This window comes from Ranitomeya variabilis, chromosome 6, assembly GCF_051348905.1.
Source record: "Ranitomeya variabilis isolate aRanVar5 chromosome 6, aRanVar5.hap1, whole genome shotgun sequence".
NCBI lineage: Eukaryota > Metazoa > Chordata > Amphibia > Anura > Dendrobatidae > Ranitomeya > Ranitomeya variabilis.
Window position 1 is genome coordinate 114,319,582 of NC_135237.1, and position 18,923 is coordinate 114,338,504.

General features: G+C 40.9%; 1 protein-coding gene across 8 annotated transcripts in view; it reads left to right on the top strand.

Moving 5' to 3' along the window:
* Positions 1-18,923, top strand: part of RARB (retinoic acid receptor beta) — a 1,117,211-nt gene that overhangs the window by 681,270 nt on the left and 417,018 nt on the right. The window lies entirely within an intron of this gene.

Genomic DNA, 18,923 nt, shown 5'->3' on the forward strand with positions numbered 1-18,923 from the left:
CCACATATGGGGTATCAGCATACTCAGGACAAATTGGACAACAACTTTTGGGGTCCAATTTCTCCTGTTATCCTTGGGAAAATACAAAACTGGGGGCTAAAAAATAATTTTTGTGGAAAAAAGTATTTTTTATTTTCACGGCTCTGCGTTATAAACTGTAGTGAAACACTTGGGGGTTCAAAGTTCTCACAACACATTTAGATAAGTTCCTTGGGAGGTTTAGTTTCCAATATGGGGTCACTTGTGGGGGGTTTCTACTGTTTGGGTACATCAGGGGCTCTGCAAATGCAACGTGACGCCTGCAAACCAATCCATCTAAGTCTGCATTACAAATGGCGCTCCTTCCATCCCGAGCTCTGCCATGCGCCCAAACAGTGGTTCCCCCCCACATATGGGGTATCAGCGTACTCAGGACAAATTGGACAACAACTTTTGGGGTCCAATTTATCCTGTTACCCTTGTGAAAATACAAAACTGGGGGCTAAAAAATAATTTTTGTGAAAAAAAAAAAGAATTTTTATTTTCACGGCTCTGCGTTATAAACTGTCGTGAAACATCTGGGGGATCAAAGCTCTCAAAACACATCTAGATAAGTTCTTTAGGGGGTCTACTTTCCAAAATGGTGTCACTTGTGGGGGGGTTTAATGTTTAGGCGCATCAGGGGCTCTCCAAACGCGACATGGTGTCCCATCTTAATTCCAGTCAATTTTGCATTGAAAAGTCAAATGGTGCTCCTTCCCTTCCGAGCTCTGCCATGCGCCCAAACAGTCGTTTACCCCCACATATGGGGTATCGGCGTACTCAGGACAAATTGCACAACTTTTGTGGTCTAATTTCTTCTCTTACCCTTGGGAAAATAAAAAATTGGGGGCGAAAAGATAATTTTTGTGAAAAAATATGATTTTTTATTTTTACGGCTCTGCATTATAAACTTCTGTGAAGCACTTGTTGGGTCAAAGTGCTCACCACACATCTAGATAAAATCCTTAAGGGGTCTACTTTCCAAAATGGTGTCATTTGTGGGGGGTTTCAATGTTTAGACACATCAGGGGCTCTCCAAACGCAACATGGCGTCCCATCTTAATTCCAGTCAATTTTGCATTGAAAAGTCAAATGGCGCTCCTTCCCTTCCGAGCTCTGCTATGCACCCAAACAGTGGTTTACCCCCACATATGGGGTATCGGCGTACTCAGGACAAATTGCACAACAACTTTTGGGGTCCAATTTCTTCTCTTACCCTTGGGAAAATAAAAAATTGTGGGCGAAAAGATAATTTTTGTGAAAAAATATGATTTTTTATTTTTACGGCTCTGCATTATAAACTTCTGTGAAGCACTTGGTGGGTCAAAGTGCTCACCACACATCTAGATAAGTTCCTTAGGGGGTCTACTTTCCAAAATGGTGTCACTTGTGGGTGGTTTCAATGTTTAGGCACATCAGGGGCTCTCCAAACGTAACATGGCGTTCCATCTCAATTCCAGTCAATTTTGCATTGAAAAGTCAAATGGCGTTCCTTCCCTTCCGAGCTCTGCGGTGCGCCCAAACAGTGGTTTACCCCCACATATGGGGTATCAGCGTACTCAGCACAAATTGTACAACAACTTTTGGGGTCCATTTTCTCCTGTTACCCTTGGTAAAATAAAAACAAATTGGACCTGAAATAAATTTTGTGTAAAAAAAATTTAAATGTTAATTTTTATTTAAACATTCCAAAAATTCCTGTGAAACACCTGAAGGGTTAATAAATTTCTTGAATGTGGTTTTGAGCACCTTGAGGGGTGCAGTTTTTAGAATGGTGTCACACTTGGGTATTTTCTGTCATATAGACCCCTCAAAATGACTTCAAATGAGATGTGGTCCCTAAAAAAGAATGGTGTTGTAAAAATTAGAAATTGCTGGTCAACTTTTAACCCTTATAACTCCCTAACAAAATGTTGGTTCCAAAATTGTGCTGATGTAAAGTAAACATGTGGGAAATGTTACCTATTAAGTATTTTGTGTGACATATCTCTGTTATTTAAGGGCATCAAAATTCAAAATTGGAAAATTTTCAAAATTTTCCCCAAATTTCCGTTTTTTTCACAAATAAACGCAAGTTATATCAAAGAAATTTTACCACTATCATGAAGTACAATATGTCACGAGAGAACAGTGTCAGAATCGCCAAGATCCGTTGAAGCGTTCCAGAGTTATAACCTCATAAAGGGACAGTGGTCAGAATTGTAAAAATTGGCCCGGTCTTTAACATGCAAACCACCCTTGGGGGTAAAGGGGTTAAATATTGCGCTCTCAAATCAGAACTTGAGAGATATTGCCATTTTGCTTCATCTTGGATAGATAGGATAAATTCCGTTAAAATTAATTTTTCTTCCCAATTATTATATCTTTTTAGATGTATTTGTTTAAAATCTTCATATAAGTTTATTGTTAAACCCAAAACACTGGTTGGGAAATTCGAGACCCATAAAAAACATCAAAAGTCTCACACAAAACTATGTCCTATCCCTTTGGACTAGGAGGTTTAGATACCCGTAATATTATGGCTTACCATAAGGCCGCAGTTTTAGAGTCAGTGAAGAACTGTTAGTTTGATAATAATTTACATAGATGCAAATTCAATCCTTTTATGCCAATTGTGGCTCCACTTGAAATAGATTGTGTCAAGCCATCCTCATTTACACCCTGCCTACCAACCATGGAAGCTACTTTATTTTTGGAATAACTGGGCTAGAGTAAACCTTTCCATTAGATCTTGAGAATTTCATATTCCACACCTTCATCTAGTTTCATGGCAGAACTGTGGAATTATTACGCTTGCGGATATATTTAATGACTCATTGCGCATCCCTTATGATACCCTTACTAATAAGTATTCCCTGAGAAGGAATTGTTTTACCATTATATACAAATTAGGCATTTTCTTGCCTCGTGCTCTTTTTCTATAAATAATTCCTTATTTCATTTTCAGCGTTTTTGATCTAAAGAGAACACTACAACTAAAGGCTTATCTCATATTTATAAAATTTAAAATATTCCGCCTGAAGAGACAAAAATTGTCTTTTATGGTTCGGTGGGAATCTGATCTGTCTATATCTGTTTCACTACAAAAATAGCGTAATACCTTTTCTTGGTCATAAAAAAACTCGTCCTGTATTAATCATCTTGAGCACTTAAAGAAGATTCAGATAAGATGGTATCTCTCACCTTCTAAATTAGCCCATTGTATACCCAATTATTATGCCCAATATTGGAAAGATTGTTCCCAAATAGGCACACTTAGTCATGCTTGGTGGTTTTGTGCAAGGGCTGGGACCATTTGGATCCTAGTCTTTGGGTTGATCTCTTCAATTATGGGGGTTTGATTTGTGCTGATCCTGCCTTGGAAGTACTGAACATTAGAATTGATTAAATCCCATACGATCTCAGATGGGAGGTAGCTCATATTCTTAGCTCGGAAAGGCAATGTTTAGCTCCAAAGTGGAAATTCTCTTCTATCCCCTTGATTTATTTATGTGGGAAGATTAATATGTGGGAAGATTAATACTCATTTCCATTATGAATATTCCCTAGCACATAACACTCAGAGCAGAAATAAAATAATTTATAGATGAGAAGTATGGGCTTCCTCCTCTTTTACTATACCTATTAATTTTATTTGATTAACTCATGCTAATGCCCGTCCCATCCGCTTATTTTACCCCCTAAATTACCCCTAATGTGCCATGTTGTGTTAAGTGCTTCTGAGTGTATTTTGTTTGTAGCCGGCTAATTTATGAATTTATGTACTGGTTTTATGTTATATGTTATGCTTGTATGTTCTTATGAAAATATTAATAAAGACCTGTTGGATTAAAAATAAAGCAGTATATAACTGACTACATGGTGTCTACTTATCCAGTGTCCAAAGCCAAAAAGTCAAGTTTGGGAAAGTGTCTAATGTCAAAATTGTCCTACTGGATCAATTTTGTGATCCTATAACTTGTTTTACTCCTAGCCAAATAGTGTAAGGAATCTAGAGCTGGAAATATGTGAATGAATGTAAATGCAACATGTTGTAAATTAAGTCTTTCTACCAAAGTATCTTTCTTTTATATGATATAACTTTAACCATAGCATTAAAACCACCACCTAATATTTTGTGCTACTCCCTCATGTCACCAAAACAGTTCTGGCTTTCCAAGTTCATGAGACCTCTGAAAGTGACTTGTGGTGTCTGGCACCAAGATGTTACCAGCAAGTCCTGCATCTCCCTTTCCATTGCTCCATGGTTCAGTTCTGAGGATCACCTGCCCAAATCTATGCCATCTCCACCTGACATACAGCGAGCTGTGACGTACTGTCTGTCCTGACACCTTTCTGCCATAGCCAGCATTACTTTTTTCAGAAATCTGTGCTACGGTAGCTCTTTTTTGATTGCATATGGGTTAGCCTTGAACCAGATTTGGCAGGTGCGAAGTACTGCATCCAGGGAACACCTGGCAAGACATGCCTTTGTAGAGATGCTCTGGCCCAGTCATCTAGCCATTACAATTTGTTGCTTCTGTTGTCATAGTCCTCCACATGCCTCCGCTTTCTAATTTTTCCTGATGCCAACACATTAACAACAATAAGTATCTGTTCTTTTACTTCCTAATTTATCCCATGCCTTGCTAAGCGCCACTGCTATGAGCGGTTATTCACTCCACCTGTCACTGGGGATGAAGCTAGGGCTGATGAGTGTCCTGTATATAATGCCTAAATTGTTTATAAAAAAAAAGGCTAAACTAGTCTTGCTCTTATCTGTTATTTGACCATCCTGAGCTGCTCTTTAGTCCTGTGGCTTTACATTGAGCAGGAATTGGAAGTATTTTTATGGAGGATCAGGATGTGCAGCCTGCCTTCATTGCTCAGTTTACTGATTGCTTTTTTACGTGATTTATTTAAATCTGACCTTGTGTCTTAGATATTATTCCTCTACATGATCTAGAAATTCCACAGTCAGCAGCAGGTCGTTGTTTATCTTCTTGGCAAAGCAAGAAATGCCATAAGTTTCCCTTCCCTTTCATTAATTCCTGAGTGACTTTGAAAAACAATGCCACTTGAGACTCAATGAGACTAGAGCCTTCCAAAAAAAAGGTCTATCTTTCAAGTGGAGCGCTCTTGTGCACTCCTGCGTTGAATAATATTAACTAATGTTAAACACTTGGAGAGTGCTGCATGAGATGTCAACGTTTGGACGCCCTGCTCGTTTTCCACTCAATCTGAAATGCCTGTGAACAGAGGAATTGTTGATACTATAGCAGCATGGGAAACAGAGAGCGGGCTTCATTCGAAACTCAGGGATCAAGCGTCCTCTTGCAGTGTTATGAACAAAGGAGTAAAAAATGTTTAGATTGGCTACTCTCACGCACAATTAATTGTTATCAGAACCAGTATGAGAACAAAGGAGGAAAAGTCATAATTGCTTAGCAGGAAATGCAAAGCTCAGTTTAGAGAACAGAAGTGTGAGGGCATTGGATTTCATTGACTTGGTCTCTGTGGAAGGCAGTCTGCCCCACAGGAAGGCCTTGCATTCCTGTCCTCTCGGTGAACCTGCCTGAAAGGAATACAGGAGTTATTGGGTAATCAAGGCTTGTCAGCACCTTGGTTATGCAGCATGGTTCAATCCGATAATGTGAATGGAACCTGTAATCGCACTGATGAAAAGCACACCCGTTTGAAAGGGGCCTTGAATGATTTTTTTGTTCATTTTCTGTTTACATGTAATGTGTTATTGATGTCATTACCTTGCAATACAACGGCTTGTTTCATACAAGGCATCGGAATTATTCATTACTTAAAAAAAAAAACACAAAACAAAAAAAAAAAAACCTGTTACATGAGGAAAATTGCATTCGAATGCTGCAACTGAAACATATTGATTTTCTGGCACCAGACTTTGTAGATTAAAAATGCCAATACTAAATCCTTTCATGACCTATAGTTCAGAAGATGTTCACTTGTCATTTACAATTATTGTACAAAAAATGGGGGAAAAAATTATAAAAGAGGCTTTATTGAAAACATAGTATGCTGGAATATCCTCATGTCTAATTTACATGCTGAAATGATATGTCTGTACTGAGATATAATACATTCTGACTGCCAAGTGGTTCAAAGACTTGTTAAAAAATAGACGTCTCCATGCTTGTTTCTTCCCTGACAAATTTGACTTCAGCAGCAGCTTAAATTGGATGGCCAGTAGGATCCATATATTGCGCTTAAGCAAATGATGAAACTGTATTTCCCTTTCATCAAAGGAACTACATCAGTGTGCATTATATGGTGTGGAGATGGCAAGCGGCTAATGCACAGAGAACACAGCCAGGGCTCTTTTCATCGTTTCTAAACGGGCGAACGGTTGGGATGTGTGAGCTATAGATTGCTCAGCCTATATGCATCTAGTGCAATGGATCCATCCGAGAAGAGAATTACACCTGCTACAAACGTCATAAGAGTGGTCATTATTAACCAGTGAACACGACACCAGTTTTGTTTCATTTCTATAGATGGCTTGTAACGTCTATAGTAGTATCAGTCATCGTTGTAGTAATGGTTTGAGAGACTGAAGAGATGATTGATAAAGTTAAATTTTGTTCAAAGTTTAAAAATTTTAGGATTTACGGTGTGACTGGGTCATGGCCAAAAGCCGCAATAGCAACTAGCCGCTGTTTTGTGATTTAACAAATGCAGTTTTTGGCCTTACCCTTAAAAAAATATTGCAGTTCCTCCTCTAAAAAGTTTATTAATAATAATGTAGTAATTACTTAGTATGCCCTTTATTGAGAATAGTATCTGCTGCACAAATGACAGACTTGGACTTTTAGGCCGGAATCTGACGAGCGTTGATTCTCTCATGTGAGAGAATCGGATCAATTCTGGTAATGACACTCGGATCAGATTCTGATCAGAGTTTGAGCTGAGGGTCAGTTTTCTCTGATCTGTTTCTCTTGGATGAGAGAATCATCACAGGTGCGGAGAAGACTGAAAACTTAATTTCTCTATCTTCTGCATTGTTGGTGCCGGCGTAAATCGGCCTGTACTCAGATGTCAGCTAAGGGCAGTCAGATGATTTACACAAAACTATAGACTTGAATGGGTGTGCGTGATCCCATTTGTGCAGCCACTTGCAGCATTCTGCAACTCACAGATCTGCACTGCCCCATAGAATAATATTTGTCCAAGTGCTTTCCGATAAACCATTGGATAGCACTCATCTGATAAATATGCTTGTGTGAGCGAGTCCTCAAAGTCCTTCTTTCACACCATTTCTATTACAAATATAATCTATTTTGCTACCAAATGTAATAATAAAAGAAAAACATTTTTTTTTTTTAAATGGCCAAGTCAAAGTTGTGACCTTTTATCTTTATTGAGATTCTGGGATCTGAAGAGAGCTGTGCATGAAGTTGTGCATCCATGGGGGATTGAAGTATGTGCCATTATTATTATTATTATTATTATTCATTTCTATCCTCAAATCATTTGGTGATTTGGAGCCGCTCATAGTTTTTCTGACATTATATCTTACAAACATCAGAAGTGACATGAAATCAGTAATGCAGTTTAGGCAATTGACTAGTAACGAGAGATGAATGAACCCAAAGGCTTGGTGTTTGTAGCGGACAGTTAGTGTGCAGTGCAAATCGCCAAACACAGACTTCTACTTTTCCTGGAAGTCCGTTGCAGTGTTCAGAGTTCCAGGGTAAGAGAGAGAATTTTTTTCCAGATCCAAAGTTCGGGTCTGCATTGTTTTCAATGGAGGTTGGGTTCTGATTCAAGTTTGGGTACATTTCTTGTACCCGAACTTTGGACTAAAGTTTGAATCGGGTGTCGCGTTGTAACTAGGGACTGAGGGCACCTATCCAATCCAACCCAAATGTGCAGGCCTCCCTGAAGAACACAACCTTGTCCCGACCCCTAAAGAACCTATCCGGCAAAGCGATCTTAGGCTAAACCAGGAGTTGCACGGTAGCCGCAGGCCCAAAGCTTTGAATCATTGGGTGCTGCAATGCCACAGAGCATAAGTCTGCCACCTCTAGCCTGAGTTATTGTAGCTGCCTTGACAGAGAAGTGTCTATAGAAAAAACAGCCGCACACTCAAGGGTTGAAAGTTTTTACGTGAAAGTTATATTTTTTATTAGTACAGGCATCACCAAATGCTTATTAGTGTTCAGAGAAAATGACGGATACTTTAAGTTACTCTACAAACACAAACTTCACATCAAACTTGTAACCAGGCAGTAAGAACTATCACTGGCAATTCCCAAGTGCCAGTGGGGAACATATGTAGCAGAGGGTAGAGCCCAACACTGAACAGCTGAGACAATCCACTTTGGAGGTCTCCAGGAGATCAACTGAACTGATTAAGCTTTGCACTGCCAGCAAGGAAAAAAACTGCACTGTTTAGTAAGATGGTGAAGCTTTTCTTATCAGTGCATGAGTTTGTGCCATCCTCTACCCCTCTGTATCGCGGTATCCCCATGATATTGGGTACCAGAACCTGAACTTCCATGGTTCCACAGATCCCTACTAGTAACTTCAAGTGATCAGTGTAGTAGTTACTATGCTGGTGAAATAGTTTTCATATTTTTTAATTTCCTTCTGATTGGTCTCGATCAGATTTCTCTCCACATTTATTTCAATCCTAGAAATCTGCTCTTTTTGTAAGAGCCAAATAACTCACTACCCCACCCATTTACAAACAATATAAAGCTGTTGACCAAACAATGGTTTGGCCAATGGTTCGACTGGCAGAAACAGAAGCACTCAACTTAAGGTACCTTCACACTAAGCGACTTTACAACGATAACGATAGCGATCCGTGACATTGCAGCGTCCTGGATAGCAATATCATTGTGTTTGACACGCAGCAGCGATCAGGATCCCGCTGTGAGATCGCTGGTCGTTGCTGAAAGTCCAGAACTTTATTTCGTCGCTGGATCTCCCGCTGACATCGCTGAATCGGTGTGTGTGACACCGATCCAGCAATGTCTTCACTGGTAACCAGGGTAAACATCGGGTTACTAAGCGCAGGGCCGCGCTTAGTAACCCGATGTTTACCCTGGTTACCATTGTAAAAGTAAAAAAAAAAAAACACATACTCACATTCCGGTGCCCGGCGTCCGCTTCCCTGCACTCCTCCTGCATCTTGTGTAAGTGCCGGCCGTAAAGCAGAGCGGTGACGTCACCGCTCTGCTCTGTGGGAGATGCCGGAGATGTTCGGCACTGACACAGGATGCAGGAGGAGTGCAGGGAAGCGGACGCCGGGCACCGGAATGTGAGTATGTGTTTGTTTTTTTTTTTACTTTTACAATGGTAACCAGGGTAAACATCGGGTTACTAAGTGCGGCCCTGCGCTTAGTAACCCGATGTTTACCCTGGTTACCCGGGGACTTCGGCATCGTTGGTCGCTGGAGAGCCGTCTGTGTGACAGCTCTCCAGCGACCACACAACGACTAAACAGCGACGCTGCAGCGATCGGCATCGTTGTCTGTATCGCTGCAGCGTCGCTTAGTGTGAAGGTACCTTTATCCTCACATTCCTGTGTTCTCTATGATAATGGCGCTAGCAGATTGCTTTTAAATACTCAGTAGTTCAAAATTGGACATGCTGGATCTCACACAACATCATCTATCGGGAGAGTTGTGAGGCCCCCATATACATCAGAGTGTCTGCCAAGCTTGCCAATATTAGTTTAGTTTGTATGAGGGCCTTAGGAGATAAAATAGAATGACAGCTAAAGTAACTTTTCAGCCACAAATATCCACAAAAGTACAGTTGTTATATCCATGAAATAGTTGCGTGTAAATTAACTTAAAAAAATGTTCAGCGCACAGAAAATATATTTTGTTAGTTTGTATAAATCCATTGTACAGTGGCATGTAATAGTTTGCCCCCCCTTGTTAAATTATTGTTATTGTGAACAGTTAAGCAAGTTGAAGATTAAATTATCTCTGAAAGGTCTAAAGTTAAACATGACACATTTCCTTTGTATTTTAGACAAATAAATATAGATTGCAATGTTTACATTTTAAAAGTTACAAAGAAGGAAATAGTCCTATTCAAACGTTTTGGCACACTGCATGGTTAGTACATAGTAGCACCCCCTTTTGCAAGTATCATAGCTTAGCTTGTAAACACTTTTTGTAGCCAACCAAGAGTCTTTCACTTCTTGTTTGAGGGATTTTCATCCATTCTTTTTTGGAGAATTCTTCCAGTTTTGTGAGATTCCTGGGTCGTCTTGCATGCACTGCTATCTTCCAGTCTAGTCACAGATTTTCAATGATGTTCAGATCAGGGGACTTTGAGGGCCTTCAGCTTGCACATTTTGATTTAGTCTATTGTGGATTTTGACATATGTTTAGGATCATTATCCATTTGTAGAAGCCATCCAATTTTCAACTTCATCTTTTTTGCAGATGATGTTATGTTTGCATCAAGGATTTGTTGAAATTTCATTGAATCCATTCTTACCTCTACCCATGAAATGTTCTCTGTGCCATTGGTTGCAACACAACCCCAAAGCATGATTGATCCACACGCATGCCTAATGGTTGGCGAGATGTTCTTTTCCTAAAAAACTGTGCCCTTTTTTTCTCCACGCATACCTTTGATCATTGTGGCAAATATTTTTTTTTTCTTCTTAATCAGTTTTTATTGAATATTTTCATATATAACATACAAAAAGTAAAAAGTATCCATGCAAGGACAAAGAAAAGCAAAGCAAAACAGTCAAGTAAAACAGCAAGAAAATCAAGTAAAGCATAACAGCATTACATGAGTCGGATTCACTCAATAATCATTAATTGATTGTCCAGAGCATTGCCATAATGATGTCTTGAGTATCATATTCCTTATCAATAAACAAAATAGAATGAAAAGAGTAAAGCAGGTAATAGAAAGTAAGGAAAAAGGGAAAGGAGGAAATGGGGGGTCTGATTAAGGGGATGGAAGAAAGTGGGGGGAGAGAAGGGAACTGAGGTGTGAAGTATGAGGAGGGTTGAATCTCTCCTGTTTGTGTTAATTGCCTCTCTGTTCTACCCTACTCTAATTTGTCTCCAAGAATGTTAGGAATTCATTCCTGTAATGTTTTGTAAAACGTATCCTCACTCTGTATCGTAATGGTGGATAGGCTTTCCATCCTACATAGGAAATCCATTTCAAATATTCAATCCCCAATATTGGGGGCTGTCTTAGAAAGGCACTTCCTAGGAATGATAGTATGAGTGGCCTTATGCAAGGTTTTAGGAGTCCTACCTTGATGGTCCTGAAAGAGCCTGCGATCATTGACAGTTGGCCCAGCTGTGGGTCACTTTGAATGAGGTCACCAGAAACCTTTGAATAAATTTCAAAGACCTTATTCCAAAGACTTTTAATTGGTGGACAATCCAACCAGATGTGGAGCATGGTACTATCAGATGCGTCACATCTCCAGCAGAGATCTGTATAGTGGATATATCTTATGAAGGTGGGCTGGACATCTGTACCACCTAATTAAAAGTTTAAAGTTTGTTTCCTGAGACCTACAAGCCAAAGGGAGCCTGTGTGCACAAAATAGCTTTTTTTATTGCTCAAAATAAAACTCTATCCCAATCTCCCATTCCCAATCCAAAGCAAACCATGACTTGTTCTCAGCTCTCTGACATAAGAATTGAGTATATTTGTGAGACTGTGTGTGCAGGGCTCGTCTCTTGCATCATCAATGATTCCAGGGGCGTTAGATCTGTCTCATTTAATGAAGCCGGCTGGAGGGACAACACAAAGTAACATAGTTGCAAATATGCAAACCATGTGATGTGGATTTCTGGAAATTCCTCCCTCAGTTCCGCCAGTGATTGCCGCCTCTCTAATGTCCTAGAAATGTGCATCACTCGGAGTTTAGGTGTGTTGGACCACACCAAAAACGACCCCACTCCAACACCCGGGGAAAACTCAGGTTGTCAAACACTGGGGTCATGGGACCGGGGCTGTTTGAGAAACTCTGTGCCAAAATGGAGGAGTCCTGTTATGACCTGGTGGTTACGGAGTGGTACTGAGATGACCTGGTGGGTAAAACCAATCATGGACAAGCTCAGAGGAGGTGGCAGCTCTACAGACAGTAATCACCTATATGACCTAGTGATTACGGAGCAGCACTGAAATGACCTAGTGAGTAAACAAATAATGTACTAGCTCTGAGGAGGTGGTAACTTTACTGACCGCAATCCCTACTCCTAACACCAACACTAGAAATAGCCGTGGAGCATTCCTATCTCTGCCTTGACGCCTCTTCACAGCCTAAGAACTAGCTACCCCTGAAGATGGAAACGGAAAACTATCTCGCCTCAGAGAAACCCCCAAAGGAAAGATAGCCCCCCACAAATATTGACGGTGAGTGAATAGGGAAATGACAAACTCAGAAATGAAACTAGATTTTAGCAAAGGAGGTCACTACTATCTAAATAGACAGAGAAAGAAAAGGCTACTATGCGGTCAGTATAAAAACTAAATGTCCACGCAAAGTTTACAAAAATAATCTCCACACCGACTCACGGTGTGGAGGGGCAAATCTGCAACCCCAGAGCTTCCAACTAGCCGGAATATTTCATGATGACAAGCTGGACAAAAGAAACATAACTTAAACTGAACTAAAGGTCATAGGCAGGGAAACACCCAAAAACTAGCAGAACTTATCTTAAGCTGAAATGGACTGGCCAACAGAGAACTTCCAGGAAAGGACTGAATCCACAGGAAGGAACATTGACAGCTGGCATCAACTACAGCCTAAAGCCCAGTTAAATAACAAGGCCAGGGCACCGATTAGTGAAAGCAGCTGCTAAGTTCCACTTGAAACCACCAGTGGGAGCCCAAGAGCAGAACTCCCAAAAATACCATTCATGACCACAGGATGGAGCCCAAAAAACGAAATTCACAACAGAGTCCCATATTTAAAGTAGATCACGTGTCAGAAAAGGTATGGAGTTGGCCCAGTTACGATGTGTCTTAGTGGTCCAAAGTAGATGTATCTTAGTGGTTCAAAGTAGCGAAGTCAGTGCCAGTGGTAAAAGAGACCTTTCTATCGAGACCCATTGTTTTCCTCCCTGATCATGAAACCAGTCCAAGGCCCGTATCGCTATGGCTGCCCTATGGTAGTTTCTTAAGTTTGGCGTGCCCGTACCGCCCTCTGATTTGAGTTTGCTAAGCAGTGAGCGAGCAAGTTGAGGTCTCATCAGCCCCCATATGAACTTACTACATACTGTATCTAGATGCTTAAAAAATGTACCTGTGAGTATCGGCGGGACTGCCTGGAACAGGTACAACAGTCTGGGGAGAATATCCATTTTAATGACATTTATTCTTCCAAACCAGGACATCCTAGCTCTCCCATATTTTTGTAGATCGGCTGTAATACGTGTTAAAAGAGGGGTGAAGTTGGCCTGATATAATTGGGAAGTCTCTGATGTCAACTGTACCCCCAGATATTGCATTAATGTTGAACACCTCCGAAAGGGAAATGAGTTTTGTAGCACCACTCTTTCCCAACCGGGCACCATAATATTAAGTATTTTAGATTTAGATGGATTGATTTTAAAGTTACTTACCCTGCTATACCTATCAAACTCTTTCATGACCACGGGTAGTGAAAGTCTCAGGTTCGTGATATACAGCAATAAGTCATCTGCATATAAGGATAGTTTATGTACTCTAGGCCCAACCTGTATACCAGTAATATTGGAGTTGTTCCTAAGGGCTACCGCTAGGTGCTCCATTACTATAATATACAGCAGCAGTGACAGCGGGCAGCCCTGTCTCGTTCCATTTGATATCTTAAAAGAATCTGAAAAGACACAATTGCATTTTACTTTAGCTGTGGGGTTATGATATAGAGCCATTATCTTCTCCTGTAGGTTAGGTCCCATATTAATCTGACAGAGTGCACTATGGAGAAAGGACCATTTCACCCCGTCAAATGCCTTTTCATTGTCGACCGATAGAATACATGTAGATGACTTTGTCATTTTACTGTGGTACATAAGAAGGAGTATCTGAATAGTATTGTCCCTCATCTCTCTCCACGGGACAAACCCTACCTGGTCAGTATGAATTAAGTCTGGTAGATAGGTGGCCAATCTCATTGCTATCATTTTGGAGTATAATTTTAGATCTAGGTTGATTAGTGAGATTGGCCTGTAGCTGGGGCATAATTTGGGGTCCTTCCCGGCTTTAGGAATGAGAGAAATATGAGCCTCCAGTGCATGGTCAGGAAATGGGTGCGCCGAAGAAACCTTGTTAAACACTTTAGTCAAAAAGGGAGTTAATTGGGGGGCTAGGAATTTGTAAAATTTGGATGTGTAGCTATCTGGGCCAAGACTTTTATTAGTCGGGGACATTTTGATCGCTTGCGTAAGCTCCTCCTCACTAAAAGGCAAATCAAGGGTCTCCCTGAGGTCTGCCGATAACAAGAGAAGGGCAGTAAAGCGTTCTGTTTTAACCTCATCAGTCCAAAGGATTTGTTTCAAAAATACATTAGGCTTGTTTAGATGTTCTTTTGCATACTTCTGGCACTTAATTTTATGGTGAGGACACAGGAGAGATTTTGTTCTGATGACTCTTTCATGAAGGCCATATTTGTCCAGGTTTATCTGAACAGTAGAACAATGTATCACAACTACAGAGTCTGCTAACACTTTCTGAATGCCTTTTGAAGTCAAGTGGGGATTCTGATTTGCATCTCTAGCAATCCTACGCAGCTTTCTCTGAAATTTAGCTTGGTCTTCCAGACCTTATCTTGACCTCCACTGTGAGGGTATGTGCACATGTCAGGATTTTTTGCGTTTTTTTCGCGTTTTTTTCCGCTATAAAACCGCAATAAAACCGCGAAAAAAACGCTAAAATATGCCTCCTATTATTTACCGTGTATTCTGCATTTTTTGTGCAAATGTTGCGATTTTTTCCGCGAAAAAAATCGCATCGCGGAAAAAAAAGCAACATGTTCATTAAAAATGCGGAATTGCGGGGATTCCGGACACCTAGGAGTCCATTGATCTGCTTACTTCCTGCACGGGGCTGTGCACACAATGCGGGAAGTAAGCAGATTATGTGCGGTTGGTACCCAGGGTGGAGGAGAGGAGACTCTCCTCCACGCACTGGGCACCATATAATTGGCCAAAAATAAAAGAATTAAAATAAAAAATAGTCATATACTCACCTTCGATGTCCCCGGAGTGTTCCCGCCTCACCGCTGCATGCTGCCGCTTCGGTTCTCATAGCTGGTGTGCGGTGAAGGACCTGTGATGACGTCACTGTCTTGTGATTGGTCGTGAGCGGTCATGTGACCGCTCACGTGACCGCTCACATGACCGCGACGTCATGGAAGGTCCTGCGCGCACACACCAGCTATAGGAAGAGGAACGGACGCCGCTGAGGAGATCGTCTGGGTGAGTATAAGCATTTTTTTTATTATTTTTAAACATTCTATCTTTTACTATAGATGCTGCATATGCAGCATCTATAGTAAAAAGTTGGTCACACTTGTCAAACACTATGTTTGACAAGTGTGACCAACCTGTCAGTCAGTTTTCCAAGCGATGCTACAGATCGCTTGGAAAACTCTAGCATTCTGCAAGCTAATTACGCTTGCAGAATGCTAAAAAAAACGCGAAAAAAACGGAAAAAAAACGCAAAAAAAAATTGCGGATTTCTTGCAGAAAATTTCCGGTTTTCTTCAGGAAATTTCTGCAAGAAATCCGGACGTGTGCACATACCCTTACAGTTAACTGCTATTTCTTAATTACATTACAAACTGAGGAAAGAGCAATTTAAAAACACTTTGCTATCTTCTTATAGCCTTCTTCTGCTTTTGTGGGCCTCCATCATTTTCATTTTCAGAGTGCTAAGTAGCTGCTTTGAGGAACCCATAGCTGCTGTTTTTGGGCACAAGGTTAGAGGAGGCTGAATTTTTATAAATGTGAGAAATTTGCATCACCTGGCCTTTCCTAACGATGATAGTGAACAATTCTTAACTATAACAAGTTAATTAAGGTCTGAAACCTTGGTCAAAGCACGCAAATATCCAAGGGTGCACAAACATTTGCATCAGACCATCTTACTTTTTGTAATTTTAGAAATATAAAAATTCCAATATTTATATATTTATTTTTTTGCCTAAAATACAAAGTAAATGTGTAATCTTTAACTTTAGACCTTTTAGAGATCATTGCATCTTCAACTTGCTTAAATATTCACAATAACAGTAATTTTAACCAGGGGTGCCCACATTTTACATGCCACTGTATATTAGAAGTGACATGCTTGTAATATATAGGGAGGGAGTGAATATATCTAACTTGACAATACACATTCCTTACAGATTTCTGGGTTTATGGTCTGCATAATAAAAACAGTTGATTAAGGCTGTTAAGGTCGAAGCTCACAGAGTCATGTTCATCTTTACCATATGTGTGTTCATAGTCATGTAGTTTACCAGCATTTGTAGCAAGCATTACTTGCTATGTAAACTTTCAAGATGGACTAACAACAGTGTTTACTGTCCTTGATTTACTAGTATGGTTCTCAAAATTCTTGTTTAATAGGTGGTAATGGAACAGACAGTGATAAAACCTCAGTGATATGTCTCACATAAATGCACTTATAGTTTGGAGTGCTTTTAATGTAGGTTTATTGTGTTCAAGAGACATAACTAATAGACAATATAAGGAAACATATTCTACTCCCATTTGGAAACTGGAGGCATAGCTATAGTGGGTGCAAAAGGTGAAGATAGGAAGTACTGCAAATGACACATAAGGCTATGTTCTCATGATGACCGTTTAGTTAATTTTTAATGTTGCAGATTTTCTGTAGCATTTTTTTTCACCTATTGAGAAAATTAGGTTACCGTATATACTCGAGTATAAGCCGAGAATTTCAGCCCATTTTTTAGGCTCAAATTGCCCCTCTCGGCTTATACTCGAGTCATTCCCAGGGGTCGGCAGGGGAGAAGGTGCGGCAGCTGTCTAATCATACTCACCTTCTCCTGGCGCGGTCCCTGCACGTCCCTGGTTCTCCGGGTGCCGGCAACTTCTTCCAGCGTTGAGCGGTCACATGGTACCGCTTTTTACAGTAATGAATATGGACCCGACTCCACTCCCATAGGGGTGGAGCCACATATTCATTACTGTAATGAGTGGTACCATGTGACCGCTCAAAACAGGAAGAAGCTGCCGGCACCCGGAGAACCAGGGACGTGCAGGGACCGCGCCAGGAGCAGGTGAATATAACGGGGGCATTGCACGATATTCACCTCTCCTGGTTCCACCACTGCTCTGTCTTCCGCATCCTCTGCAGTGACGACTCAGGTCAGAGGGCGCCATGACGCGATTAGTGTGCACGCCGCCCTCTGCCTGAACTTCAGTGCAGAAGACGCAGCGGTGCCCCGCGGTGGAATGCAGAAAGGTGACTATAGCAAGTGCCGGGGGCCTGAGCGACGAGAGGTGAGTATGTGATTTTTTTTTTTAATTGCAGCAACAGCATATGGGGCAAATGTCTATAGAGCATCTTATGGGGCCATAATCAGCATTTGTGCAGCATTATATGGGGCATATTTTAATATGGAAGATCTTATGGGGCCCATCATGAACTGTATGGAGCATTATATGGGGCTCCTGATTCAATATGGATATTCAAAAACATTTAACCTACTGATGTCTCAATTAATTTTACTTTTATTGATATCTATTTTTATTTTTGACATTTACCAGTAGCTGCTGCATTTTCCACCCTAGGCTTATACTCGAGTCATTAAGTTTTCCCAGTTTTTTGTGACAAAATTAGGGGTCTCGGCTTATACTCTGGTCGGCTTATACTCGAGTATATATGGTACTTACATTTTTCCATTGTGCGTTGTCTTACATGTTTTTTTTTAACGTGCAGATTTTCCGAATCTTATGCAAGTCTATGGGAAAATTCTGCTCATAAAGCTCAGCGTACCCACAAGAGAAATTGACATGCTGCGGACTTGGAACGCTGAGCGCAGCTCAGTTTATGCTGAGGGAAAAAAAAAGCACAGTGGGCATGAGATTTGTCCCACTTTGCTGGAACAGTAAGATGCACTGTTTTTGATGCAACAAAAATATGCAACATCGAAAACACCTCATGGGCACACAGCCTAATAATTGGGGGGAAACCATGTTACATATTTTACTTTGGGGTTTAAGAGCTACAAGCTACAGCACTGGAAATTACCGGCTTAATCTCTCATCATCTAGTTAAAAACACTGGGGCAGATGAATAATTTAAAATATGCCAGCTTTCTGGTGTGCAATTGTTACCGTGGCAAGAGGCGGTAGCAATGAGCAAGTTGCTCGTTTCCTGCGCTCCGGCACGTTTCATAAAAGTGAAGGTCTTGGCTGGGTGTGTGGACTTGTGCTGTGAGGGCTTGTATCCATTGCTTGTATCTATGTTTGCCAGGGCCAGATATTTCACAGTTCAATGAGGGAGACCACCATTGAAGAATAAACTCTTTAGGCTCTGTGCACACGATGCGGATTTTGCTGCGGATCCGCAGCTGCAGGTCCGCAGCAGTTTCCCATGAGTTTACAGTACAAAGGAAACCTATGGGAAACTGAAAACGCTGTGCCCATGCTGCGGAAAAAAACGTGCAGAAACGCAGCGGTTTACCTTCCGCAGCATGTCAATTCTTTGTGCGGAATCCTCAGCGGTTTTACACCTGCTCCATTATAGAAAACCGCAGGTGTAAAACCGCATTGGAATTCACACAAAAACCGCGGTAAATCCGTAGGAAAAACGCAGTGGACCATTCTACGTGTGCACATACCCTTACTGAACAGCAACTTGATAAAGGTGATATGAAAGGGATAAGGGGTACAAAGTCTTATGATCGTTTGCTTTACAACTCAAAGCAT